The 23,595-nt window shown below is 49.5% G+C and overlaps 7 non-coding genes across 7 annotated transcripts; 2 read left to right on the top strand and 5 right to left on the bottom strand.

The window, feature by feature from the left end:
* Positions 1 to 1,662: 1,662 nt before the first annotated feature.
* TRNAN-GUU (transfer RNA asparagine (anticodon GUU)) lies at positions 1,663 to 1,736 on the bottom strand. The gene has a single exon. It is a non-coding gene; the product is annotated as a tRNA-Asn (tRNA).
* A 971-nt stretch (positions 1,737 to 2,707) lies between these two features.
* On the bottom strand, positions 2,708 to 2,779 carry TRNAE-UUC (transfer RNA glutamic acid (anticodon UUC)). Its single transcript has one exon. It is a non-coding gene; the product is annotated as a tRNA-Glu (tRNA).
* A 908-nt stretch (positions 2,780 to 3,687) lies between these two features.
* On the bottom strand, positions 3,688 to 3,760 carry TRNAV-CAC (transfer RNA valine (anticodon CAC)). The gene has a single exon. It is a non-coding gene; the product is annotated as a tRNA-Val (tRNA).
* Positions 3,761 to 4,360: 600 nt separating this feature from the next.
* On the bottom strand, positions 4,361 to 4,434 carry TRNAN-GUU (transfer RNA asparagine (anticodon GUU)). Its single transcript has one exon. It is a non-coding gene; the product is annotated as a tRNA-Asn (tRNA).
* Positions 4,435 to 7,571: 3,137 nt separating this feature from the next.
* On the top strand, positions 7,572 to 7,643 carry TRNAQ-CUG (transfer RNA glutamine (anticodon CUG)). Its single transcript has one exon. It is a non-coding gene; the product is annotated as a tRNA-Gln (tRNA).
* Positions 7,644 to 14,296: 6,653 nt separating this feature from the next.
* On the bottom strand, positions 14,297 to 14,460 carry LOC136156512 (U1 spliceosomal RNA). Its single transcript, XR_010661053.1, has one exon. It is a non-coding gene; the product is annotated as a U1 spliceosomal RNA (small nuclear RNA).
* Positions 14,461 to 23,105: 8,645 nt separating this feature from the next.
* On the top strand, positions 23,106 to 23,269 carry LOC136156511 (U1 spliceosomal RNA). Its single transcript, XR_010661052.1, has one exon. It is a non-coding gene; the product is annotated as a U1 spliceosomal RNA (small nuclear RNA).
* Positions 23,270 to 23,595: the final 326 nt, after the last annotated feature.

The raw sequence follows: 23,595 nt of genomic DNA, 5'->3' as shown, positions 1-23,595 counted from the left end.
TAATTTCATGGCTGCAGTCATCATCTGCAGTGATTTTGGAGCCCCCAAAAATAAAGTCTGATACTGTTTCCACTGTCTCCCCATCTATTTCCCATGAGGTGATGGGACCAGATGCCATGATCTTAGCTTTCTGAATGTTGAGCTTTAAGCCAACTTTTTCACTCTCCTCTTTCACTTTCATCAAGAGGCTTTTTAGTTCCTCTTCACTTTCTGCCATAAGGGTGGTGTCATCTGCGTATCTGAGGCGATTGATACTTCTCCCGGCAATCTTGATTCCAGCTTGTGCTTCTTCCAGCCCAGCGTTTCTCATGATGTATTCTGGATATAAGTTAACATACTTGTCCCCAAACCACACGGTACAGAAATGTCAAAACGCACAGTCTCTGCACATAAGATTGAATAGAAGAACAGAGCAAACAGGAGCCAATAGCTCTAAGGGTCTACGTCTGAAGCAGGAGGCTGTAGGGGCAGGATTCCGGGGGATCCCTTGACATGTCTTAGATGGGCTAGTTTTTATCAGTTCAGTTCAGTTCAGGCGCTCAGTTGTGTCCGACTCTTCCAAAGAATAACCAAACCAAAAAACTGTCAAGGAATAAAGTAAAGCGGGTGTTCCATAAAGTGACCCCCCACTTTATAGGAGGAGGGACAGGCATCAGATTTTTTTCCCTCAAGTTAAAAGTGTGACCAAAGTTTTGTAAATAAAAGAAGAAAGGAGGGAAGGAAAAAGCCTCTGGGATCAGTGAGATTTTTCTCTCTGGATAAGTTGCTCGGCAGAAAGAGGTCACCCTGGCTGTCTTCTCTGGACCCGGTTGACCAGGTCACCAGACAAAACAATGGACAGTTACTGGAGGGCTTTAAAAATGTTCAGTGACTAACTCTCCACCATAAGGGACAGAGTATCTCTGTGTAATGCCTCAGCATCCCCCTATTGTCTTTCCCCGTGGTTGGGTCGGGAGGCCACGGCTCCCTGTGTTAGTTAGGAGGATCATAGGGAGATGTACACAAAGATTGTTGTGCTGCCAAAGTAATTGAAGAAAGAGACACCGAACGACCGGAAAATAATTTGAAATACGACTCAGTCCCACTTCTGTGGAAGGCAAAGTTGCAGGATTTACCGACTTAAGAAGCATATAAACACTAAAGGTAGCAATTGCACTTCCAGGCTTCTACACTGTGGAAACAAATACCTGCACAAATGGTCAGAAGTGTGAGTACAATAATGATGGTTGCCGCATATCTGTCATCATCACACCATGAAACCAAATAATACATGAACCATGTAGGAAATGCCTTTCTAAAAAAATAATGCAGAGGCTGCTGCTGATGGTGGGTTCACTGATAACATTACTGACAGAACAACTGCTAAGTGCTGGCCTCCTTTCACAGGTGAAAACCCTGGGGCACAGAAGACGTGGGCCACTTAGACCTGTCGAAGTCTAGGCACTTGGCAGAAGAAAGGCTTGACCCCACCCGAAACTGGCTTCCTTGATCTCTGTCAGGAGGTCCTGCGTCAGGCAAGTATGAGTGAATAGGAATATACTTGCAGAGTATAGGGCTGGAAAGGTGAGGTGGCCCAGATCGGCAGCAGTCCGGAGGTGAAGGGACCGCTTGAATGGTCTTCAGCACGAAACACCTTGAATGGGTTCTAAAACCTCGACCGCCCATCCCTGGGTGGGCTCGAACCACCAACCTTCCGGTTAACAGCCGAACGCGCTAACCCATTGCGCCACAGAGACAGCACCGCACCGCGTCCCTCCACTCTTTGTGCTGGAGACAAAGAGTGCCTCCCGCTCCGCCGAGAAACGGTGCCAGCTCCAAAGCCTCGGGAAAACGCAAAGATGAGAACGGTGAAATCACATTGGACCTGAGACTGGGTCAAGGCCAGGAGAAGACTACACAAAACCCCATTATCCCATTATCCTAGGGCAGACAATTCCGGAAAGCTCTTGAGAATGCTCCCCCTCCCTCTGATGCATTTCCCACCCGGTCCACTCATCCTCCTACCACAGGAAAGAAGGCTTCCCCTTTGTGATCTGGGCACAGAGAGCCAGGCAAGAGCCAAGGGGGCAGCTGCCCTTCCCCATGGGTCTTCCCGAGGTAGGTGGTTCTAGCGCTCAGGCTGACCCAAGACCCCACTGTCCACCAAGACGACCCGGAGGAGTCCGGATAGCAGAGGATCCTGGGGGTGGGGGATTCCTTCAAGCGCAGAGCGTGCCTGGCCTGCACGTCCTGGAGAACCGAACCAGACTCCCCCTGAAGCTTCTCTGCATCCTAAAGAGAATGGATTTCAGGTTTCCATGGAGAGAGTGAGAAAGCAAACGTGGGAAAACGTGAACTGTGCAGTTGAGTACAGAATACACGATGTTACGATTCCTGTAACTTGGATGTATGTTGTGGAGGGTTTGGGGTTTGGTTTTGAATGAATCTTTGGAACTCGAGTCCCTGATGCTCTTTGGATGAAAACTCTGTAAGGAAGACTCCGGGTTGGTATCAAGCAGAGAGAAAAGAGTGGAGAGGAGAGCTGGGCAGCCCAGGCTGTTCACTGCACACGGGGAGTCTCCTCCAGCCTGCCTGATGTCAAGGACCCTGAGGCCAGGACTCACTGGCATTCGGGACTCTGTGCAGACGCTCTTCTGCATTGGACCTTGAAGCAAAAGACGAATTGATATGGGCAGGAAGACTCCGAGGAATGGAGAAGAAAAGAGGTTTCCCTGACCGGGAATCGAACCCGGGCCGCGGCGGTGAAAGCGCCGAATCCTAGCCACTAGACCACCAGGGAACCATACGGAAACACCGCCTGGGCTGTCCAGGAGATAATTGAGAGTGGAAAGATGAAACCAGAGATGCAGAGGACAGGAAAGGAAATGTCCCAGCGCCCCCATGGCTGCATGCAGCTGTGCAAGGCTCCCAGCCCTTGACCCGCTGCTCATCGCCCTTCAAATGCCCGTTCCTGGGCGACGCTTCTCGTTCTGAGACCAGGTCACAAACTATCCGGTTGGGTCCCTCCTTCCTGGTCCAACTCTAGCGCTGTGTGCTGCCGAGCCCAGGTCGTGCTCTCTTTGTGAACCTCGGTTTTCCCTCGAGTCAGGCGCTGACTTGGCTTTCAGCGGGTCGGATCCGTCTACCTCCAGATCTCTGACCTGGCCTCGGGGCCTCTCCTGACGACCGCGCGGGTACCGGTTCCTTTCCCTCCGCGACCGGCTGAGTGCGCGGAGCCTTAAATTCTTCACGTCCGTGGGTTTGCCTGGAGTCCACGGTGAGACCCGGGTGCTGTCTCTTTTCTTCTACCAGGGATTCAAAACTGCTCCTCAGGTGTTCCGAGGTGGGGGAAAGCAAGTGAGCGTCAAGGGAGTGAACTCCATGGTGTTCAGAGACAATCTGTGAACACGTGGAAGAGACCCAGGCGCCCGACAGGGAGCCGAGGGGGTTTCCGGACGGAAAGGTGACTACGAAGTCAGTCTTGTCCTTCCCCGCCCCTCCGGGATGAACTGGGCCTGGACTCACAGAGACTCGGAGCAGAGAAAGGAGGGCTGCTTCCTAGTGCAGAGTAGACTTCCAGGTGGTCACCAACTCCGCCTACAGCTGCGGTGGTCTGCTTCACCCAGAGCCTTTGGAACCTTTTGGTTTTGCCCATCAGATTGCACATCTCGGCGGGGGAGCGGGGGGACTGGAAGAAAAGAAGCAGTCTGTTTCCGCCCGGTTTCGAACCGGGGACCTTTCGCGTGTGAGGCGAACGTGATAACCACTACACTACGGAAACAGGACACGCGGCAGGGCCTAACACTGTATCCATGAAAAGCCGAGGTCCCGCCATCGGCATTTGGACCACCAGTTTCTAACACTCAAACAGGAACCTTGAAGCCCCAGGCTCTCTCGGGCACGGAGACGGCGGCTCCCGAGGGCCCTGCGTTAGGGTTCCTCCTCTCCCCTGAAGTGAGGACCCTCGGGCCCCCACAGGCTGCCTTCGGGGTCCCGCACCCAACGCAGAGTCGTCAGACCCTCAGCTCCGCACTCCATCGCAGGGGTCGCCCCCCCCGCCGACTCCCCAGCTCCCGGAAGCCGCAGGGGGTGGGGGCTGCGCCCGAGGCCCAGGAGACCCCGCAGCCCAGCGGTGTGGACGCCGCCCCTCCCGCGCTGCGGACCCGCGCCTCGGCGGCCCTTTCCACGGCGCCGGCGGTCAGCGCTCCGGGCTCTCAGGAATGACGGCCGCTCCCAGTCCACCCGGGCCCCGCCCTCCCCGCTGCTCCTCTGCGCCTGACTCCTGCGCTCTTTCTCCGCAAGCCGGTTCGCCGCAGCACCTCTCCGGTGTCCCCTTGGCAAAAGGGAATCCCTTTGGTGTTCTCTAAAATCTCACCCCCACCGTCCCTGGGTGGGCTCGAACCACCAACCTTTCGGTTAACAGCCGAACGCGCTAACCGATTGCGCCACAGAGACAGCAGCACAGGCCTTTTCTGGACTCTGTATGGAGTAGACACTTACTCGTTTCCGGGGGACGTGCCCTGCCCCCAGGGATACGCTGCCACGTCCTTGCCCCTACCCGCCACAGATGCCAGCGCCCTCAGAGATCCCGGGATCCAGGGCTCCGACCCTCCGGGCCTGAGCTGGATGAGATCCAAGGACAGCTGAACACCCCCGGTGGGCTCCCGTGATGGCTCTTCCTGTTTCCTCGCCTACACCCAATGAATGAGAGTTTGCCCACCCTGGCAAAGGCCTCCGGGCCGAGGTTGTGCTTAGGTTCCCTGTGCCCACCAGGCGATTTCCACCAGGGCAGAGGTGGTGGGGATGGTCGCCCTGTGTCCGCCCGCCCAGGACAGGGACTGGCACTCAGCGGGACGCTCTAGGACTTGGATGAATAGATTGTCGTCTTTAGCCCTTGTCCCATCAAGACCCCTGAGAACGGAAATACCGAAAAGTTTTCCAAGAGCGAAAAGTTCGAAGGGAGGGGAAAGATGACGGAGGAAGGCCAGGGAGGGGAGAATCATAGAATTTGTGCTTCCACCCGTCCCTGCTCCTTCTCTTGCCTTCCCTCTTCTTCTTGCTCTTCTTCCCAGCCCTCCAACTGTGAAATGTTGACAGGGCCACATCTGAGAAGAAAGACCCGACGAATCTGTGCTCAGGAGCACAAGCTCTGGGTTGTAAAAATGGTTCTGCCCTGGGTGGCCTTGAACAAATAAAGAAAACTTTGGGTATCTCCCTACTTTCTTCTGCAAAATGGGAGCAATAGGAGCATTCTTCTTCATTCTGCTCTTGTCAGATGTGCCTGGGTTTAGAAACTACTGGATCAATAATGCTATAGGCAGCAAAATCATAAATACTATATCATCACAGTCCTCTGAATCTTTTGACAACCACTGTCCTTGTTTATTTCCCCTGAAAGTAGCTTTCTGCCTCTAGAAATTTCTGTAAACCGATTGCTCTTGCAGTTTGCTCGACTGTGGCCAGGCCACCCCCTTCTTCGCCAGTTCTCTGCTTGCTAGACGGGGACCCAAGTGCAGGTTGGAGGAAATGGGAAGAGCACAGAGCGGTGGGGAAAACGGGCTTTTGGGCACCCTTTGGAGAGGCCTCTGGGACCCGTGGGGTCCTCCCGCTGCCTTCTTTGGTTTCAGGGGAGCTCCGGGAGGGCAGGGATCTGGTGGCGGTCGCTCTTGTGTCCCCTCGCTGAGAACAACTTGAGGGCCTCCTCACTCAGTCTCCCAGAGACCCTCAGAGCGTCCTGCCCAGAGAGCAAGGTACTGGTGCTTCCTGGCATGGTGGGAAATATTCCCGCATCTTCCTCCTAACCGTGGAAACCGGAGGTGGTGGAGGAGCACTAGCAACAGAAGGAGAAGGTCCAGAAAGACAGGGTGGAATGGGAGGGGAAGGGGCTGCAAAGGGGGGGATGAGGAGGAAGAGAGCCAGGAAGAAGCGGAGATGAGAGCGAGGTGGATGGAGCCCTACAAAGGGAGGCAGATAGAGTGGGAGGACCAGCGAGAGGGAAAGGGCAGTGGAGGGCAGGGGGGAGGAGGCGGAGTTACCTCCCCAGGGCAGTTCTGTTCACTGGCCCCCAGCACAGGCAGCTCCCACCACATACACCCCCACCGGCTCCTTGGCTCTCAGATCCAACACCCAGGCTTTCGTCCGTCACAGACGGCCTCTCCACCCGTTGCAGTTCTAACCTCATTTGGTTTTCCTCCCTGCCCCTTGTGAGAGCCTGGTTCTCTAGGTTTCCTGGCCATTCTGTGATCTGTCAACATACTTTCTGTGCATTTCTTCTCTTCCTATATCAGCCAGAGACCATTACTGATCCTTGCACTCATAAACTTTGACCGACCTCCAAGGGCTCCTGGAGGGGCACTTGGTGGTGTTTGTTACCCCTCAGTTTCTTGAATTTCCAAAAGGAAGTTTCATCTTTTCATCCCGGGGCTGCGTGCGAACTTCCTCCTCCTAAGAGGCGCCTCCCCTTTGCCTCCTTCCTCCTGTGTCAACCTCTGTCCAGCCTCTGGGAACAAAACACGTGTCTCCAGGCAACACTGGCCACCTTTCCGACTCCTTTCTTTGGGCTGCAGCTCTCTTCTTCAGAGGCTGTTTTTTTCAGTTCTGTGTACTGGATGAGGGAAGAAATGGCTTTGCGATAGAATGAAGAAGTAAAGATTATTACTTGGAGACATCATGTGGACTTATATTATTATACATGTAAATATTTAGTGTGGTGGTATTTTGTGTACATAAGTACTGTCTACACTGTAAGACAACTTGGATACATACCTTCTAAATAGGTGTGCACTCTTCTTTGTTAAACTGTGCAGTTTCTGAATATGTTGAGAAATTGGAATGAAACTGACGTGACCAAGCTCTGACAAGAGTCTGTGACTGCCTACGTGTCAGAGCCCTGCCTCGTGGGCTCCACGACATGTGGCTGATCTTGAGCCACCCCCAGGTGCTTTCGGCCTGGTTTGTCTGAGGGTTTTGTGTAAATGTTCATCTTTCCTTGTACTGTAAACCTGACAAACTTGGGGAGAAACACTTAACCCCCCCCCCCCCCAATCAGAACTGTATGGAGAAGAAAAGGAGGGTTCTGCCTCCATTCCCACTCCAGACACTTTATATGTTACACATAAGAGGTGGTGGTGGTGGCTTTGGAGTGCTACAGGAAATCCAAGGGACCCAGGAGATCCCACCTCCTGCCCTGACGATCATCCGCCCTCTCTGGGCTCCGCGGAAAGGGTGAAGGCCAAGGAAAGGAAAAGAACACTCTTATCTGCAGAAATTTTACCTCAGCATGGGACACTCTGGCAAACCGAGGCAGAATATGCGGTTGATGACGGTGACTTAATTAAGGGGGCCCTTCCCTGACCCGAAACCCAGAGTGGAAAGTTTACTTCATTTTCTGAGGTGCGCTGTGAACTGAGAGATGTCAGTCAAAGGAGAGGAGCAGAGAGAAACCAGAGAGGGCTGAACATCAAAGCGGGTCATCCGTACTCAGATCTTGTCGGGTCCTTGGAAGAACTGCCCTGAGATTATGGGTGGGACGTATGGAGCCTAAAGAAGCGGGTACCGTTCTCTGGCGATGGAAAGAAGTTGGCTCTCAAAGGGGTTCCATGGTGTAATGGTGAGCACTCTGGACTCTGAATCCAGCGATCCGAGTTCAAATCTCGGTGGGACCTTTCTGTTTAATTTCAAGAAGGACACGTTTTACTCCCCTGCTTTCCGGCTCCCGCGACCCCCAGCGGCGTGGCTCACACGGACACGGCGGACAGGTGTGGGACCGAACGGGAGCGGGGGCGTCCTCGCCGGGCCCGGACGGCTCTGCCCCTCCCTGGCCGTCGGAGGGCCGGCGCCTGCCCTGCTCTCCACCTCCCGGCCAGGGGCGCAGCGACGCCCCCTCGTCGAGCGCAGCCCCCTCGTCGGGTCCCCTGGGTCTCGGCGGGTAAGAGGCAGAGGCTGCGCCCACCGAGTCCTGCCCCGCGAGGGGGCTTCGCACCGCACACCTTGTAACCGCACGGTTGTCCCGGTGCGTAAATGGTGGCGGGGAGGGGCTGCGATGTCGCTGATCAGCCGGGATGGCAGCCTGGACCAGGACGGCAGGTCCAGGGTTCCAGACCTGGCTGGGATGAACTGTGCTTTATTCAGGTTCTCTATTATTCCGAATATTAATTGATCTTGTCCCAGTTTATTAGGATTTTATTCAGAGTTTCTCGCTCCTAAGTCTCCGCTGGGCACGCAAAGCCGCTGTTCGGCCAAGGTTGGAACCTTGACTTCTGGAAATCGCGCCCTTTGGTCCCAAGCTCAGCCCGAAATGGGAGCGCGGGCCGCGGATTCCGGCGTCTGAGGAGACCCCAGGTCCCTGGCCCACGGCCGCCCGGCCAGGCTGCTGCGGGGCCGAAGGGGAGACGGGCCGCTCGGAGTCCGCACCCCCGGCGGGGCCCCCTTCGTCCTGCCGAGACTCTGCTCCACCGAGAAGACACCCCACGACGTGAGCGTGGGGTGGACACCCCGCTTGTGTCCTCCACTGCTCGGGAGAAAAATTTGGATGAGACCCGTGATGGACTTGAAAAGCTAGTTAAAACGCTCCCTTCGCGGTGCTAAGGAGCGTCTTTCTGACGCTTAGATTTTGGATCTTTCAGCGGTTACAAAGGACTCAATGACGCAGCTGTCTTTGGAGGACGGGAAAAGAAAGGTGTGAGGCCGGCGAAAAGATCCGAGGAAGGGCAAGGGCAGGAGAGAACAGAGGATGAGCCCGAAGGGAGAAAAGGACTGGGAGGGAGAGGAGCGGGCGGGTGCCGCGGTGGGGACGGTCGCTGGGTTGGGGCGATCACAGCGAGCGCCTCACTCTGGAGCAGTTCCCACTCTTTACTGACGTGTCCGGGAACCCGGTTCACCCTAAATTGCAAAGTTGCTGGCCTGGCATTTGTCCTGGCCAAGTTTCCTTCGCGGGTTCCGTCCGGAGCGGTGAGGTGGGCTCTGCCAGTCTGCAGGTGAGTGGAAGTCCTGGCGGCTGCCTTGGGGATGACTGGCAGGCAGGGAACCGCACACACTCCACTTTCCCCCTTTGCAGGCCGGTCTGCAGGGCCTGGGATGGGAAACTGGAAAATCCAGCATCAACATTTATTTAGAGATAAGGAGATAAATAGCCAAACAGTTGGTTACCTGACCTGAAAGTGTTTATTCTTGGAAAAAAAGAAACGTGGGATGGGATCAGGGTCCACTTTCTCCCATAACAAGTTTTGGGGCATATGTAACTGACTATATATATATATATATATATACACGACTATATATGTACATATATTACTGCATCTAACGTATACATATATATTGTATGAGTAAAACTCACTGCTTGTGTGTCCAACTTAAATTTTTATGTAATTATATGTACCAAGCTTTAAAAATTCTGGGTCTAGTGTCATGTGTAGGAATGTTTCCCACTGTAAAAATGTAAAAAAAAAAAAAAAAAGAAAGAAAAGAAAAAGAAAAAATCGGGGGAGGGGGGCATTCTCGAAACAAGCAATTGGACCATTATTCCCCCTTTGATGGGCTGATCACACGAGCTAGTAAACAAACTGGCAGATCCTCTCAGCCCAGGAGGTCACTGCTTTCGTCTCTCTAGGAAGGTTCGTAGTCACTGAAAAGTGTCAGTAACAAATAAAATCACACCCAATCTTCATGCAGTGTTGCTCCCAAAATGCAAGAGCTTACACCCAATGAAGACACGCAAAGTGCCATGTGCCCAGGCATGGTCTACAAGTTTTAAATGGGTTTACTCACTCAGTCCTTTCAAAAGGCTGGTATCACGTCATCATCCTCATTTCACATATGAGAAACCTGAGACATAGAAAGGTTAAGTAACTTGTCAAGTCAGTTCAGTGAGTGGGATCTGAAAGCAGGAATTTGAACGGAAACCTTCCTGGCTCCACAGGATATCCTACCAGTCAAAGAGAAACACAAACCGTAAAAATGCTTGACAAGAAATTTAAGTCCATCTATTTCTTTTGAAAAATCACCCAAGAGGAGTCACGTAACAGGCATTCAGTTCAGTCGCTCAGTCGTGTCCAACTCTTTGCGACCCCATGGGCTGCAGCACGCCAGGCTTCCCTGTCCATCACCAACTCCCGGAGCCTGCTCAAACTCAAGTCCATCCAGCCAGTGATGCCATCCAACCATCTCGTCCTCTGCCGTCCCCTTCCCTCCCGCCTTCACTCTTTCCCAGCGTCAGGGGCTTCTCCAGTGTGTCAGTTCTTCGCAACAGGTGGCCAAAGTATTGGAGCTTCAGCTTCAGCATTAGTCCTTCCAATGAATATTTGGGGCTGATTTCCTTTACGATGGACTGGTTGGGTCTCCTTGCAGTCCCAGGGACTCTCAAGAGTCTTCTCCAACACCACAGCTCAAAAGCTTCAATTCTTCGGCACTCTGCTCTCTTTATGGTCCAACTCTCACATCCATATGCGACTACTGGAAAAACCATAGCCTTGACTAGACAGACCTTTGTTGGCCAGTGCTGAGTTTTCCAAATTTGCCGGCATAATGGGTGTAGCACTTTCACAGCATCACCTTTTAGGATTTGAAATAGCTCAGCTGGAATTCCATCACCTCCACTAGCTTTGTTCGGAGTGATGCTCCCTAAGGCCCACTTGACTTCACGCTCCAGGATGTCCGGCTCTAGGTCAGTGGCCACACCATTGTGGTTATGTGGGTCATGAAGATCTTTTTTGTATAGTTCTTCTGTGTATGCCTGCCACCTCTTCTTAATATCTTCTGCTTCTGTTAGGTCCATACCGTTTCTGTCCTTTATTGTGCCCATCTTTGCATGAAATGTTCCCTTCGTAGCTCTAATTTTCTTGAAGAGATCTCTAGTCTTTCCCATTCTATTGTTTTCCTCTATTTCTTTGCATTGTTCACTGAGGAAGGCTTTCTTATCTCTCCTTGCTATTCTTTGGAACTCTGCATTCAGATGGGTATATCTTTCCTTTTCTCGTTTGTCTTTTGCTTCCTTTCTTTTCTCAGCTATTTGTAAGGTCTCCTCAGACAGCCATTTTGCCTTTTTGCATTTCTTTTTCTTGGCGATGGTTTTGATCACTGCCTCCTGTACAGTGTTACGAACCTCCGCCCACAGTTCTTCAGGCACTCTGTCTAAATATATATATATATATATATATATATATATATATATATATATATATATAAGAAAATAAACTGCCACCCGTAGTCCCAACCCCCGGAATTAACTACTGTTATTCTAAGTTTTGGCAAAACATATATATGCTTAGTTTATAACATTCAAATGATGCAGAAAACACAAATATGTAAAATTTTGAGACACGTTAAATTAAAAAATAACTTCTGTTAAGGTAGTTACATATTGATGGAGTCATTTCGGTATATCAACAGAGAGGAAAAAATATATATTGTAGCTCAGTTGGTAAAGAATCTGCCTGCAATGCAGGACACCCGGGTTTGATTCCTGGCTCTGGAAGATCCCCTGGAGAAGGAAATGGCAACCCTCTCCAGTATTCTTGCCTGGAGAAGCCCATGGACGGAGGAGCCCGGCAGGCTACAGTCCATGGGCTCACAAGAGTCGGACACGACTTAGTGACTAAACCACCACCATACTCTTATAAAATAGAGCTCTTATAGATTCTATTTTTATTTTTAAGCATTCAACTTAATAGTGCATAAATTTAATGGAAGAAAAATAAAGAAAAATGAAGAAGTTGTTGAACTTTCAATCAAATTGTTTACACAAGAGATGCTTTTCTGAAAGGATTCCCTAAGGCTAATAACAATAATAATTTAATGAAGACATTACATTTTGGAATGATTCTTCTCATTACGTTTAAAAATCAGATTTCTTAAGGTATAATTTGAAAATAATACAACACATCCATTTCAAGTTTGATGACTTTTGACAAACAAACGACCGTACCCACAGAACCACTATCCTGTTCAAGGAAAAAGAATGTCTCCAGTACTCCAGACTGTCCTCTGCGCCCCTTTGCAGTCAATCCCCCTACCGCTCCCCGACCCAGGTAATCAGTGCTCTAGTTCCTGTCTCTGTGGATCAGTTTCTCAGTTCTCGAAATTCACATAAATGGAACCACAGAGCATGTACTTTTTTCCTCACTCAGCACGGTGCGTTTGAGAGTAATCCATGCTGTTGCCATGTATCAGGTATTTGTACCACTTGAGCGAGGAGTAGTAGTCCTTTGAATGAATATGTCACAATCATATATATCTATTCATCTCAGGATGGACATTTGAAATGTTTTCGATTTGGGGACTATTATGAACAAAGCTACTATATAAGCAAGTCCCTTTTGTGGGCTTATCCTTTGTAAATTCCATTTACATTTAAAAAAATTCTTTAATACGAATTTACTTTGTGAATGGATGTTACATTCACAAAGACAATTTATTGAAGAGTTACAAGCTCATCTTTGATTGTTTCCTATCAGGACATGCGTACTATAAGCCACAGGTGTATTTTTGGTTATCCCATTTAATCTACACAACAACTTTATGAAGTACTTTATGATTATCACTTTCATAGGACACTTGCAGAATTGGCCTAGCAAATGGGAGCCGGCCCAAGGCCAAACCGGAAGGCCAGTGGTGGCAACAAGACTGAAAAGGAGGCCCCACCCCGCACCCCCCAGAAGCTGCGTTCCTAACCGCAGACCCACCCCCGACGTCTTCCTAATAACCTCGGTGTGTCTGACAGTCCTGGAAACCAATATTCAAGCCGGTCCTCGGCACGGTATTGCTTACTGATCGGCTTCTTTTGGTCAGAAACTCCTCCATCAGCGGTCCAGAGCCTAACAGCGTGGACAACCTTGAGGGTGAGGAAATCTGTTAAAAACTCCAAAAACCGGTTTTCTCATCAGTAAGCCACTAAAAATTAACCTTGGTCTTGTTGCAGATATTTCATATTTGAGCAGGGAAATCTCCCGCTGTTGGGGAGACAGGGTAGGATGTTCTACTTTCACTTTCAATGACCTAGATCCTGGATCCGCATCCTGCGTGCTTTTTGGTTAGTTTTCTTTGGCCCTACCCTCAAGCATCACCTCACTCCCAGCACCTCCTCCGATCTCAGAGGCTTCTTGGGGCTGAGAGTGCCGCCCCCGAGGCAGCCACGAGGGGGAGGACAGTCCTTCCCGCCATGGTCCTGCCTTTTCTGTCTGGCCCAGTGGTTTCTATTTGCCAGGAGGACTTTGTGAATCAGAAGGGAGCACAACACATCCTGAGAAATGGGTTGGCAAATAGCCCACAAAACTGCCTACGACTTGGCCTGGGCCTGGGGTTTTCTTCCAAACTGCAGTTCAATGTTTTCAGATAGGAAGAAAAGGAAAACTACTTTTGACCGAAAGAAAACAAAACAAAACAAAAGAACGCGTTAGGTACGATTTCTACTGCCATTTAAGGAGAAGGGATGTTAAGGAGGTTGCCTAGTTTGCCAGACTACTTAAGCATTCAGGTGCACATTCGAGGCTGAAACAGGGGCACTGTTTTCTGACTGGGAAGGTAACAAGAGAAGGCCTAAAGAGAAAGGCGGGGGTGAAGAGAGAACTGGATCCAGAAATACGAAGAGGCCCCAGAAATACGAAGAGGCCGCTTGGGGTGGGAAGGGGTGAGTGGGATGGTATCTAAGCCGTGTCTCCAGCAATGACCAAGGCGTTTATTACACCCAAGGCAGCCGAGCACGCAAGAAATGACGCCTCTGAAAGCAGGACACTGCTGGGAAAACGGCTAGTTGCAGCCTCTCACAAGACAGGCAGACGAGAAGTTGGTCACGTGGCGCCGCCTGACTTCTCATCCTACTTCGTGCGTTTGGCCCAGATAAGAGCCGCTGTGGTTGGATCCTGCGCCTGCGCCCCAGGCAAGCCTTCCCCCCCACGCACAAACATTTCATGAAGAGCTCCACAGAGCGTTCATCAGCGAGCCTGCCACGAAGTCGACAGTAAACGTACATCGGAAATCCGCACCCACGCTACTCTCAGCAGGCTCCTGTTTCTACAAAGCCGGAAACAGACGCGCGTTCCTCCACGGATGAAGAACGACCCCTCGTACTCCTTTCCTCCAGCGCCAATTGCGGTTGTTAGCAGAGTTCCCACCTATCGGCCCCACAGTCGTGCCCAAGACCTGAGATGAGTAGCTCTCATAGACGGGCAGCACCCAGACTCCTCTACTTTACTGGAACTCGACCCACCTTGCAAAAACCAGCAATATCGCCAGAGCGTCTACTACGCTGGCTTTGTCTAAACTGACAAACCAGCTACACACAGCAATTTTCCGTCGCTCCTTCTACTTTTCCACTCAGAAAAGCCAGGGGAAAGCGCGAACGCAGTCCCCCACTACCACAAATTATGCAGTCGAGTTTCCCACATTTGGGGAAATCGCAGGGGTCAGCACATCCGGAGTGCAATGGATAAGCCTCGCCCTGGGAAAACCACCTTCGTGATCATGGTATCTCCCCTGCCAGGTAAGTATGAGTTGCCAGCCTGCCGCCCCACCTCAACCTCACACGCCCTCCACTTTACACACACGCTCACTTTACTCCCCGCATCCCCGACCCTTCTTCGACCTTCCACACAGCGCATCCACGCACTTTCGAGCAAAAAGTCCTGGATTCTCTCCACGCCACGGGAGACCACATGGAGTTTAAGCCCCAGATCACGAATCAGCAGCCCCTGCGCTCAGATATCTACATACGACACGCCCCACCATGACGTCAACGGGAACCCGCGCTTCCCTCCAGCCCACGCCCCGCCCTAGTCCCCGCCTCCGTCCTCCCACACCGTCCGGCCGGGCCAACCGGCCGGCGGGCGCCCTCTGGGGGAAGTGACGTCCGCCTCCCGCTCCCGTTCTCCCAGCCTCTACGTGTTGGGACCCGGCGCGCTCGTCTGCCGCCTGCCTGCCTTTCGTCCTGCCCAGCACCGTTCTGGCGGTCGGCTGAAGACTGTGCACCTTTTTTTCAAATAACGGCGTTCAGTGGGGGAGAACAGAACATTTAGCAGTCCAGGGGACACCGGTTCCTTTCAAATCCAGTTGTCTTTGTGATGCAGTATTGTGTGTGTGTCTCGTAAAACGCATTAAGCGTCGCGACTGGCCGTGAACGTCTATTCGTCAGAATTGAATTTCGCTCGTTGAGAATTTCACTTACGTTTAGTTCACACATTTTTTGTTAGTATTCCTAAAGACCTTAGTTTATTTAGTAATTGATGTCTCAGTATCTTATTTTTTTGAAACTACCTAGTTAATTAATTTATTTCCATCAGTTAAATCAGCGCAACTCTAGGACTTTACCAAATATCTGGAAAGATCATTTGAAGTAGACATCTCTAAAACATAATTTTTTTTAAAGAGTTTACCCAAAGCTCTTATCCCATTTACATTTACTTTAAGCTTTCATCATATCAAGTTATTTTCCTCGCAAAAGGTATACTAAGGTCTTATTTATTAAACCTAGGTACAATAAAGTTCAAAATTGGGAAAGGAGTAAGTCAAGGCTGTAAAATATTGTCGCCCTGCTTGTTTAACTTATATGCAGGTACATCATGCAAAGTGCCAGGCTGGATGCCTCACAAGATGGAGTCAAGATTGCCCAGAGAAACTTCAACAACCTCAGATATGCAGATGATAGCACCCTGATGGCAGAAAGCAAAGAGGAGCTAAAGAGCCTCCTGATGAGGATGAAAGAGGATAGTGACAAAACTGGTTTAAAACTCAGCTTTCAAAAAAAATTAAGATCGTGGCATCTGGTCCCACCACTTCATGGCAAATAGATGGGGGAAAAGTGGAAACCGTGGCAGATTTTTTTTTCTCGTGCTCCAAAATCACTGCGGACGGTGACTGAGAGCCAGAAGAACCGACGGTTTCGATTTGTGGGTGCTGGGTAAGACTCTCGAGAGTCCTTTGGACAGCAAGGAAATCCAACCAGACAATCCTAAGGGATATCAACCCTGAGATTAACAAAAATATGCAGATGACAATACCCTTATGGCAGAAAGCGAAGGAGAACTGAAGAGCCGCTTGATGAAAGTGAAAGAGGAGAGTGGAAAAGTTGGCTTAAAACTCAACATTCAGAAAACGAAGATCATGGCATCTGGTCCCATCACTTCACGGCAAATAGAGGGGAAACAGTGGAAACAGTGACAGACTTTACTTGGGGGGGGGGGGGAATCCAAAATCACTGCAGATCGTGACTGCAGCCATTGAAATTAAAAGACACTTGCTCCTTGGAAGAAAAGCTATGAGCAACCTAGACAGCATGTTAAAAAGCGGAGACCTTAACAAAGGTCCGTCTGAAAAAAAACAAAAACAAAAACAAAGGTCCGTCTAGTCAAAGCTATGGTTTTTCCAGTAGTCGTGTATGCATGTGAGAGTTGGACTGTAAAGAAAGCTGGGCGCCAAAGAAATGATGCTTTTGAACCGTGGTGTTGGAGGAGACTCTTGAGAGTCCCTTGGACTGCAAGGAGATTCAGCCAGTCCATCGTCAAGGAAATCGGTCCTGAGTATTCATTGGAAGGACTGATGCTGAAGCTGAAGCGCCAATACTCTGGCCACCTGATGCGAAGAACTGACTCGCTGGAAAAGACCCTGACTCTGGGAAAGAGTGAAGACAGGAGGCGAAGGGGACGACAGAGGACGAGATGGTTGGATGGCATCACCCACTCAATGGACATGAGTTTGAGTGAACTCCCGGAGTTGGCGATGGACAGGGAGGCCTGGCGTGCAGCAGTCCCTGGGGCTGCAAGGAGTCAGACACGACTGAGCGACCGACTGAACTGAACTAACAAAAATAGACACACTCAAGTAGAATGAACTTTAATGCTGACATTAACAAAGTATAGGCTCAATTATAATGGCTTCTTTGCAGGGGCAACCTCCTCTCTCTCCCCTGTCAGGTCAACAGTTAAGGAAGCCCTTCCAAAGTTAACCTGGCTCCTTCCCTATCTAGGCCCTTTAACGACTGTTGTCGTTCTCCTACTTCGCCCTTGTTTAACACTGTTGGCTTAAGCTCAACATTCAGAAAACGCAGATCATGTCATCTGGTTTCATTACTTTATGGCAAATAGAGGGTAAACAGTGGAAACAATGACAGAGTTTATTTTGGGGGGGCCTCAAAATCACTGCAGATCGTGACTGCAGCCATGAAATTAAAAGACGCTTACTCTTTGGAAGATAAGTTTTGAGCAAACTAGACAGCATGTTAAAAAGCGGAGACATTACTTTGTCAACAAAGGTCCATCTAGTTAAGGCTATGGTTTTTCCAGTGGTCATGTATGGATGTGAGAGTTGGTCTATAAAGAAAGCTGAGCGCTGAAGAATTGATGGTTTTGAACTGTGGTGTTTGAGAAGACTCTTGAGAGTCCCTTGGACTGCAAGGAGATCCAACCAGTCCATCCTAAAGCAAATCAGTCCTGGGTGTTCATTGGAAGGACTGATGTTGAAGCTGAAACTCTAGTATTTTGGCCAGCTGTTACGAAGATCTGGCTCATTTGAAAAGACCCAGACAGCAGGAAAGATTGAGGGCAGGAGGAGAAGGGGGCAACAGAGGATGAGATGGTTGGATGGCATCACCGACTCAATGGACATGAGTTTGGGGAAACTCCGGGAGTTGGTGATGAACAGGGAGGCCTGGCATGCTGCGGTTCATGGGGTCGCAAAGAGTCGGACACGACTGAGTGACTGAACTGAACTGAACTGACACAAGATTGAATTTTAATTATAGTACGCATCCCTCCTTGGGCAGCTTTAAGCACGTCTAAAGCCATCCGATTTTGAATCACTGCCTTTCTCATTTGTATTTGTTCTTCATTTAAAGCTTGAATTGCCTTTGCGTTGTCCAGGAGGGCCTGTTTCGTGAAGTCAGTTAGAACTTTTATTTTAATCTCACAGACTTTGCCCATCCTGCATGTAAATAAGGGAAATTTCCTGGGGCTTGTTGTAAGGATGGCTTAACACTTCCGTGAGCAAAGGCAAATCCTAATAGCCTTGTGTGCAGATGCAAGCTCCCAATGTGCCAAGAATAGCCAAGAATAACGCGTCTCCCAAGAAGACCATGCCTCCCGGAATACAATGATAGGGGACCACTCTGCCGGAACCTGCTGGCAAATGAACAGGTCGAGGACGCAATCACCAGAGAACCTGAGAAACAAAAGACTCGGAAAGATGGGGTTGAGAGGGATGGAGTCAGCTTGCGTCTGATTCCGACAACTTTATTGAGGGGTAACATACATATATATGCTAACAGGACTCACTAAATTTAGATCAAAGACATGCATACATGCAGAATCGCAGACATTAGTTTTCGCTCAGGAATTTTATCTCAGCTCTTTAAGACTAGCAGAGCATGGCACTGGCGTCTTAGTATGATTACAATCAGTTAAAGATTACCTAGACATAAACCATACACAGGAGCCTGACAATCTCATCAATGTCAGGAAAATGGGTAAAAGGTCGCTGCAGCAATTTCCTTAAGGGAGGTAAGAAAGGCCAACTTGCACTTTAATAAATCAGGGGTGGCGGGACAGAGAGGGACCTCTTGATCTCTCTCAGGGCCAAGAAGGAGCCTGAGCAGTCAGGCCTGCTCCCTGCACCGCTCCATTTAAACATCTAGAAGTAGACTTCACTAAGGTAAATCCATGCCGAGGATACAGATATTTGCTGATGATGGTATGTACTTTTATGGGATGGGTAGAAGCTTACCCCACCAAGACTGAAAAAGCGAACGAAGTGGCCCGATTCTTGCTGAGAGGCATTATTCCTAGGTTTGGGTTTCCACTGAGTATAGAATCAGATAGTGAGCCCACATTTGTGGCTGAATTACTCCAACTGGTCTGCAAAGCAGTAAATACTAAATGGAAACTATATACAGCGTATAGGCCACAAAGCTCAAGAATGGTTGAGAGAACGAACCGGATCATCAAGGTGACTTTGACAAAATGGGTGCAAGAAACTGGCACCTCCCTGAATGGACTTGTTGCCATTAGTGTTAAAGAGGATCAGAATGACCCCCCCCCCCAACCCGGTTGTACGGATATTCCCCCTATGAGATAATGTTCGAGAGGCCTCCCCTACTTATTTGGGAAGTAAAGGGAAATTTATTACAAAGGAGAGGGATGGAGGTGTTGCGGTAACTGGAACAGTTGGGGAAGGTAATCCATGACATCACCCCTTATGTTCAGAAAGAAAGAATTCCCTTTTCTTTAGGTACTAGTGTACACCCATACTCACCAGGAGATTTAGTATGGGTAAAGGATGGGAAACGGCAGACATTATCCCCCACCTGAAAAGGGCCATATGCTATTGTACTAACCACTCCCACTGCAGCTCAACTGCAGATTGATTCGCCACACCCGGCTCACGACAGCAGCAGAGGGAGAGGGACCTTCCTTCCTAACCCGAAGGAACCACTGAAGACCCGTTTCATTTTTCATCAGCGACCACAGATTCAGGATGAGCTGCTGTGAATAATTCTGCTGTTCCTGATTGGCATGATGACCCTACCAGGACTGCAAACTCAGGATAATGTGTTCTGCCAGGGCCCAGCCTCAGCAGGATCCAGGGGTACCCTCAGGATTAACGGCGTCGGCGAGAGAGAGAGAGAGAGAGAGAGAGAGAGAGACAGACAGACAGACAGACAGACAGACAGACAGACAGACAGACCAGGCTGGGGGTATGCAGCAGGGTCTGGCGGTGCTTTATTTTTTACCGTAGCTTTTATACCCTAAGTTAGTACATTTCTAAGGGGAAGATAGTTTAACATTACATCAGCTTGTCCTTAACAAAACCAGGGTGTTTTCTGCATACTTCTTTGTTTATGAGAGTCTTGTACGTTATCTTCTGGTCTTGGGGCCTATTGACATTTTATGACCTAGGTGAATGGAAAGTTGTTTTCTGTAATCTAGTCTTTATTGAACACAAAGGTCAGTTCTTTTGCAGAAGTTATCAGTTAAATTTATCTCAAAGGTTTACCACACAAAGACTTTGCAGCTCCAGTGAGACAGCCCCTGTTTAGCATTCCTGGTTAAAATTAACAACGGTAAACTCTTACTTTTCTAAATCTTTAACTATAACCACTTTTAGAATAATATTTTTGTGTTCTCTAATAGGGCTTCACACCCCCCGAAGGGCTCTGTGCCTATTAGGACCTTTTGTGTGATCAGGTTCTTTATGCTGTTTATGATTAAGGTGTTGTGAGCAGTCATGTGCATTAGTACTCATTTGCCAAGCAGGCTAGAATGCCAGCAAAGGGGTCTAATTTGAAACACTCCTTTCATCCTGGATGATCTTATAGGATACCACAGTCCAGGGGACATATTAATTAAAGTTCTAAGTTGATTCTGTTTGGAGAGAGAGCGGGGAAGGTCTTCTACCTGTGTCACAGAAATTAGGAGTAGTCTAACATAGCAAGCATCAGAAAGACAGATGAGGTGAGCTTTAAGGTGAGCTTCATCTTTAAGGTGAGCTTCGGGGCAGCGTTTTGAAAATCCCTGAAGTCCTGATTTGCCTTGCTTATAGGGTCTTCTCCTCGTGACCTTGTCATGGGTAGGATCTCGAGTGCTGGCGCCCGGCAGTGTTCCTATTCTGGGTGCACTCTAGATTCCCCAACAGTGTTAAACAAGGGCGAAGTAGGAGAACGACAACAGTCGTTAAAGGGCCTAGATAGGGAAGGAGCCAGGTTAACTTTGGAAGGGCTTCCTTAACTGTTGACCTGACAGGGGAGAGAGAGGAGGTTGCCCCTGCAAAGAAGCCATTATAATTGAGCCTATACTTTGTTAATGTCAGCATTAAAGTTCATTCTACTTGAGTGTGTCTATTTTTGTTAGTTCAGTTCAGTCGGTCGCTCAGTCGTGTCTGACTCCTTGCAGCCCCAGGGACTGCTGCACGCCAGGCCTCCCTGTCCATCGCCAACTCCGGGAGTTCACTCAAACTCATGTCCATTGAGTGGGTGATGCCATCCAACCATCTCGTCCTCTGTCGTCCCCTTCGCCTCCTGTCTTCACTCTTTCCCAGAGTCAGGGTCTTTTCCAGCGAGTCAGTTCTTCGCATCAGGTGGCCAGAGTATTGGCGCTTCAGCTTCAGCATCAGTCCTTCCAATGAATACTCAGGACCGATTTCCTTGACGATGGACTGGCTGAATCTCCTTGCAGTCCAAGGGACTCTCAAGAGTCTCCTCCAACACCACGGTTCAAAAGCATCATTTCTTTGGCGCCCAGCTTTCTTTACAGTCCAACTCTCACATGCATACACGACTACTGGAAAAACCATAGCTTTGACTAGACGGACCTTTGTTTTTGTTTTTGTTTTTTTTCAGACGGACCTTTGTTAAGGTCTCCGCTTTTTAACATGCTGTCTAGGTTGCTCATAGCTTTTCTTCCAAGGAGCAAGTGTCTTTTAATTTCAATGGCTGCAGTCACGATCTGCAGTGATTTTGGATTCCCCCCCCCCCCAAGTAAAGTCTGTCACTGTTTCCACTGTTTCCCCTCTATTTGCCGTGAAGTGATGGGACCAGATGCCATGATCTTCGTTTTCTGAATGTTGAGTTTTAAGCCAACTTTTCCACTCTCCTCTTTCACTTTCATCAAGCGGCTCTTCAGTTCTCCTTCGCTTTCTGCCATAAGGGTATTGTCATCTGCATATTTTTGTTAATCTCAGGGTTGATATCCCTTAGGATTGTCTGGTTGGATTTCCTTGCTGTCCAAAGGACTCTCGAGAGTCTTACCCAGCACCCACAAATCGAAACCGTCGGTTCTTCTGGCTCTCAGTCACCGTCCGCAGTGATTTTGGAGCACGAGAAAAAAAAATCTGCCACGGTTTCCACTTTTCCCCCATCTATTTGCCATGAAGTGGTGGGACCAGATGCCACGATCTTAATTTTTTTTGAAAGCTGAGTTTTAAACCAGTTTTGTCACTATCCTCTTTCATCCTCATCAGGAGGCTCTTTAGCTCCTCTTTGCTTTCTGCCATCAGGGTGCTATCATCTGCATATCTGAGGTTGTTGAAGTTTCTCTGGGCAATCTTGACTCCATCTTGTGAGGCATCCAGCCTGGCACTTTGCATGATGTACCTGCATATAAGTTAAACAAGCAGGGCGACAATATTTTACAGCCTTGACTTACTCCTTTCCCAATTTTGAACTTTATTGTACCTAGGTTTAATAAATAAGACCTTAGTATACCTTTTGCGAGGAAAATAACTTGATATGATGAAAGCTTAAAGTAAATGTAAATGGGATAAGAGCTTTGGGTAAACTCTTTAAAAAAAATTATGTTTTAGAGATGTCTACTTCAAATGATCTTTCCAGATATTTGGTAAAGTCCTAGAGTTGCGCTGATTTAACTGATGGAAATAAATTAATTAACTAGGTAGTTTCAAAAAAATAAGATACTGAGACATCAATTACTAAATAAACTAAGGTCTTTAGGAATACTAACAAAAAATGTGTGAACTAAACGTAAGTGAAATTCTCAACGAGCGAAATTCAATTCTGACGAATAGACGTTCACGGCCAGTCGCGACGCTTAATGCGTTTTACGAGACACACACACAATACTGCATCACAAAGACAACTGGATTTGAAAGGAACCGGTGTCCCCTGGACTGCTAAATGTTCTGTTCTCCCCCACTGAACGCCGTTATTTGAAAAAAAGGTGCACAGTCTTCAGCCGACCGCCAGAACGGTGCTGGGCAGGACGAAAGGCAGGCAGGCGGCAGACGAGCGCGCCGGGTCCCAACACGTAGAGGCTGGGAGAACGGGAGCGGGAGGCGGACGTCACTTCCCCCAGAGGGCGCCCGCCGGCCGGTTGGCCCGGCCGGACGGTGTGGGAGGACGGAGGCGGGGACTAGGGCGGGGCGTGGGCTGGAGGGAAGCGCGGGTTCCCGTTGACGTCATGGTGGGGCGTGTCGTATGTAGATATCTGAGCGCAGGGGCTGCTGATTCGTGATCTGGGGCTTAAACTCCATGTGGTCTCCCGTGGCGTGGAGAGAATCCAGGACTTTTTGCTCGAAAGTGCGTGGATGCGCTGTGTGGAAGGTCGAAGAAGGGTCGGGGATGCGGGGAGTAAAGTGAGCGTGTGTGTAAAGTGGAGGGCGTGTGAGGTTGAGGTGGGGCGGCAGGCTGGCAACTCATACTTACCTGGCAGGGGAGATACCATGATCACGAAGGTGGTTTTCCCAGGGCGAGGCTTATCCATTGCACTCCGGATGTGCTGACCCCTGCGATTTCCCCAAATGTGGGAAACTCGACTGCATAATTTGTGGTAGTGGGGGACTGCGTTCGCGCTTTCCCCTGGCTTTTCTGAGTGGAAAAGTAGAAGGAGCGACGGAAAATTGCTGTGTGTAGCTGGTTTGTCAGTTTAGACAAAGCCAGCGTAGTAGACGCTCTGGCGATATTGCTGGTTTTTGCAAGGTGGGTCGAGTTCCAGTAAAGTAGAGGAGTCTGGGTGCTGCCCGTCTATGAGAGCTACTCATCTCAGGTCTTGGGCACGACTGTGGGGCCGATAGGTGGGAACTCTGCTAACAACCGCAATTGGCGCTGGAGGAAAGGAGTACGAGGGGTCGTTCTTCATCCGTGGAGGAACGCGCGTCTGTTTCCGGCTTTGTAGAAACAGGAGCCTG

This window comes from Muntiacus reevesi, chromosome 1, assembly GCF_963930625.1.
Source record: "Muntiacus reevesi chromosome 1, mMunRee1.1, whole genome shotgun sequence".
In the NCBI taxonomy this organism is placed as follows: Eukaryota; Metazoa; Chordata; class Mammalia; order Artiodactyla; family Cervidae; genus Muntiacus; species Muntiacus reevesi.
This window is presented reverse-complemented; position numbering and strand designations above follow the sequence as displayed.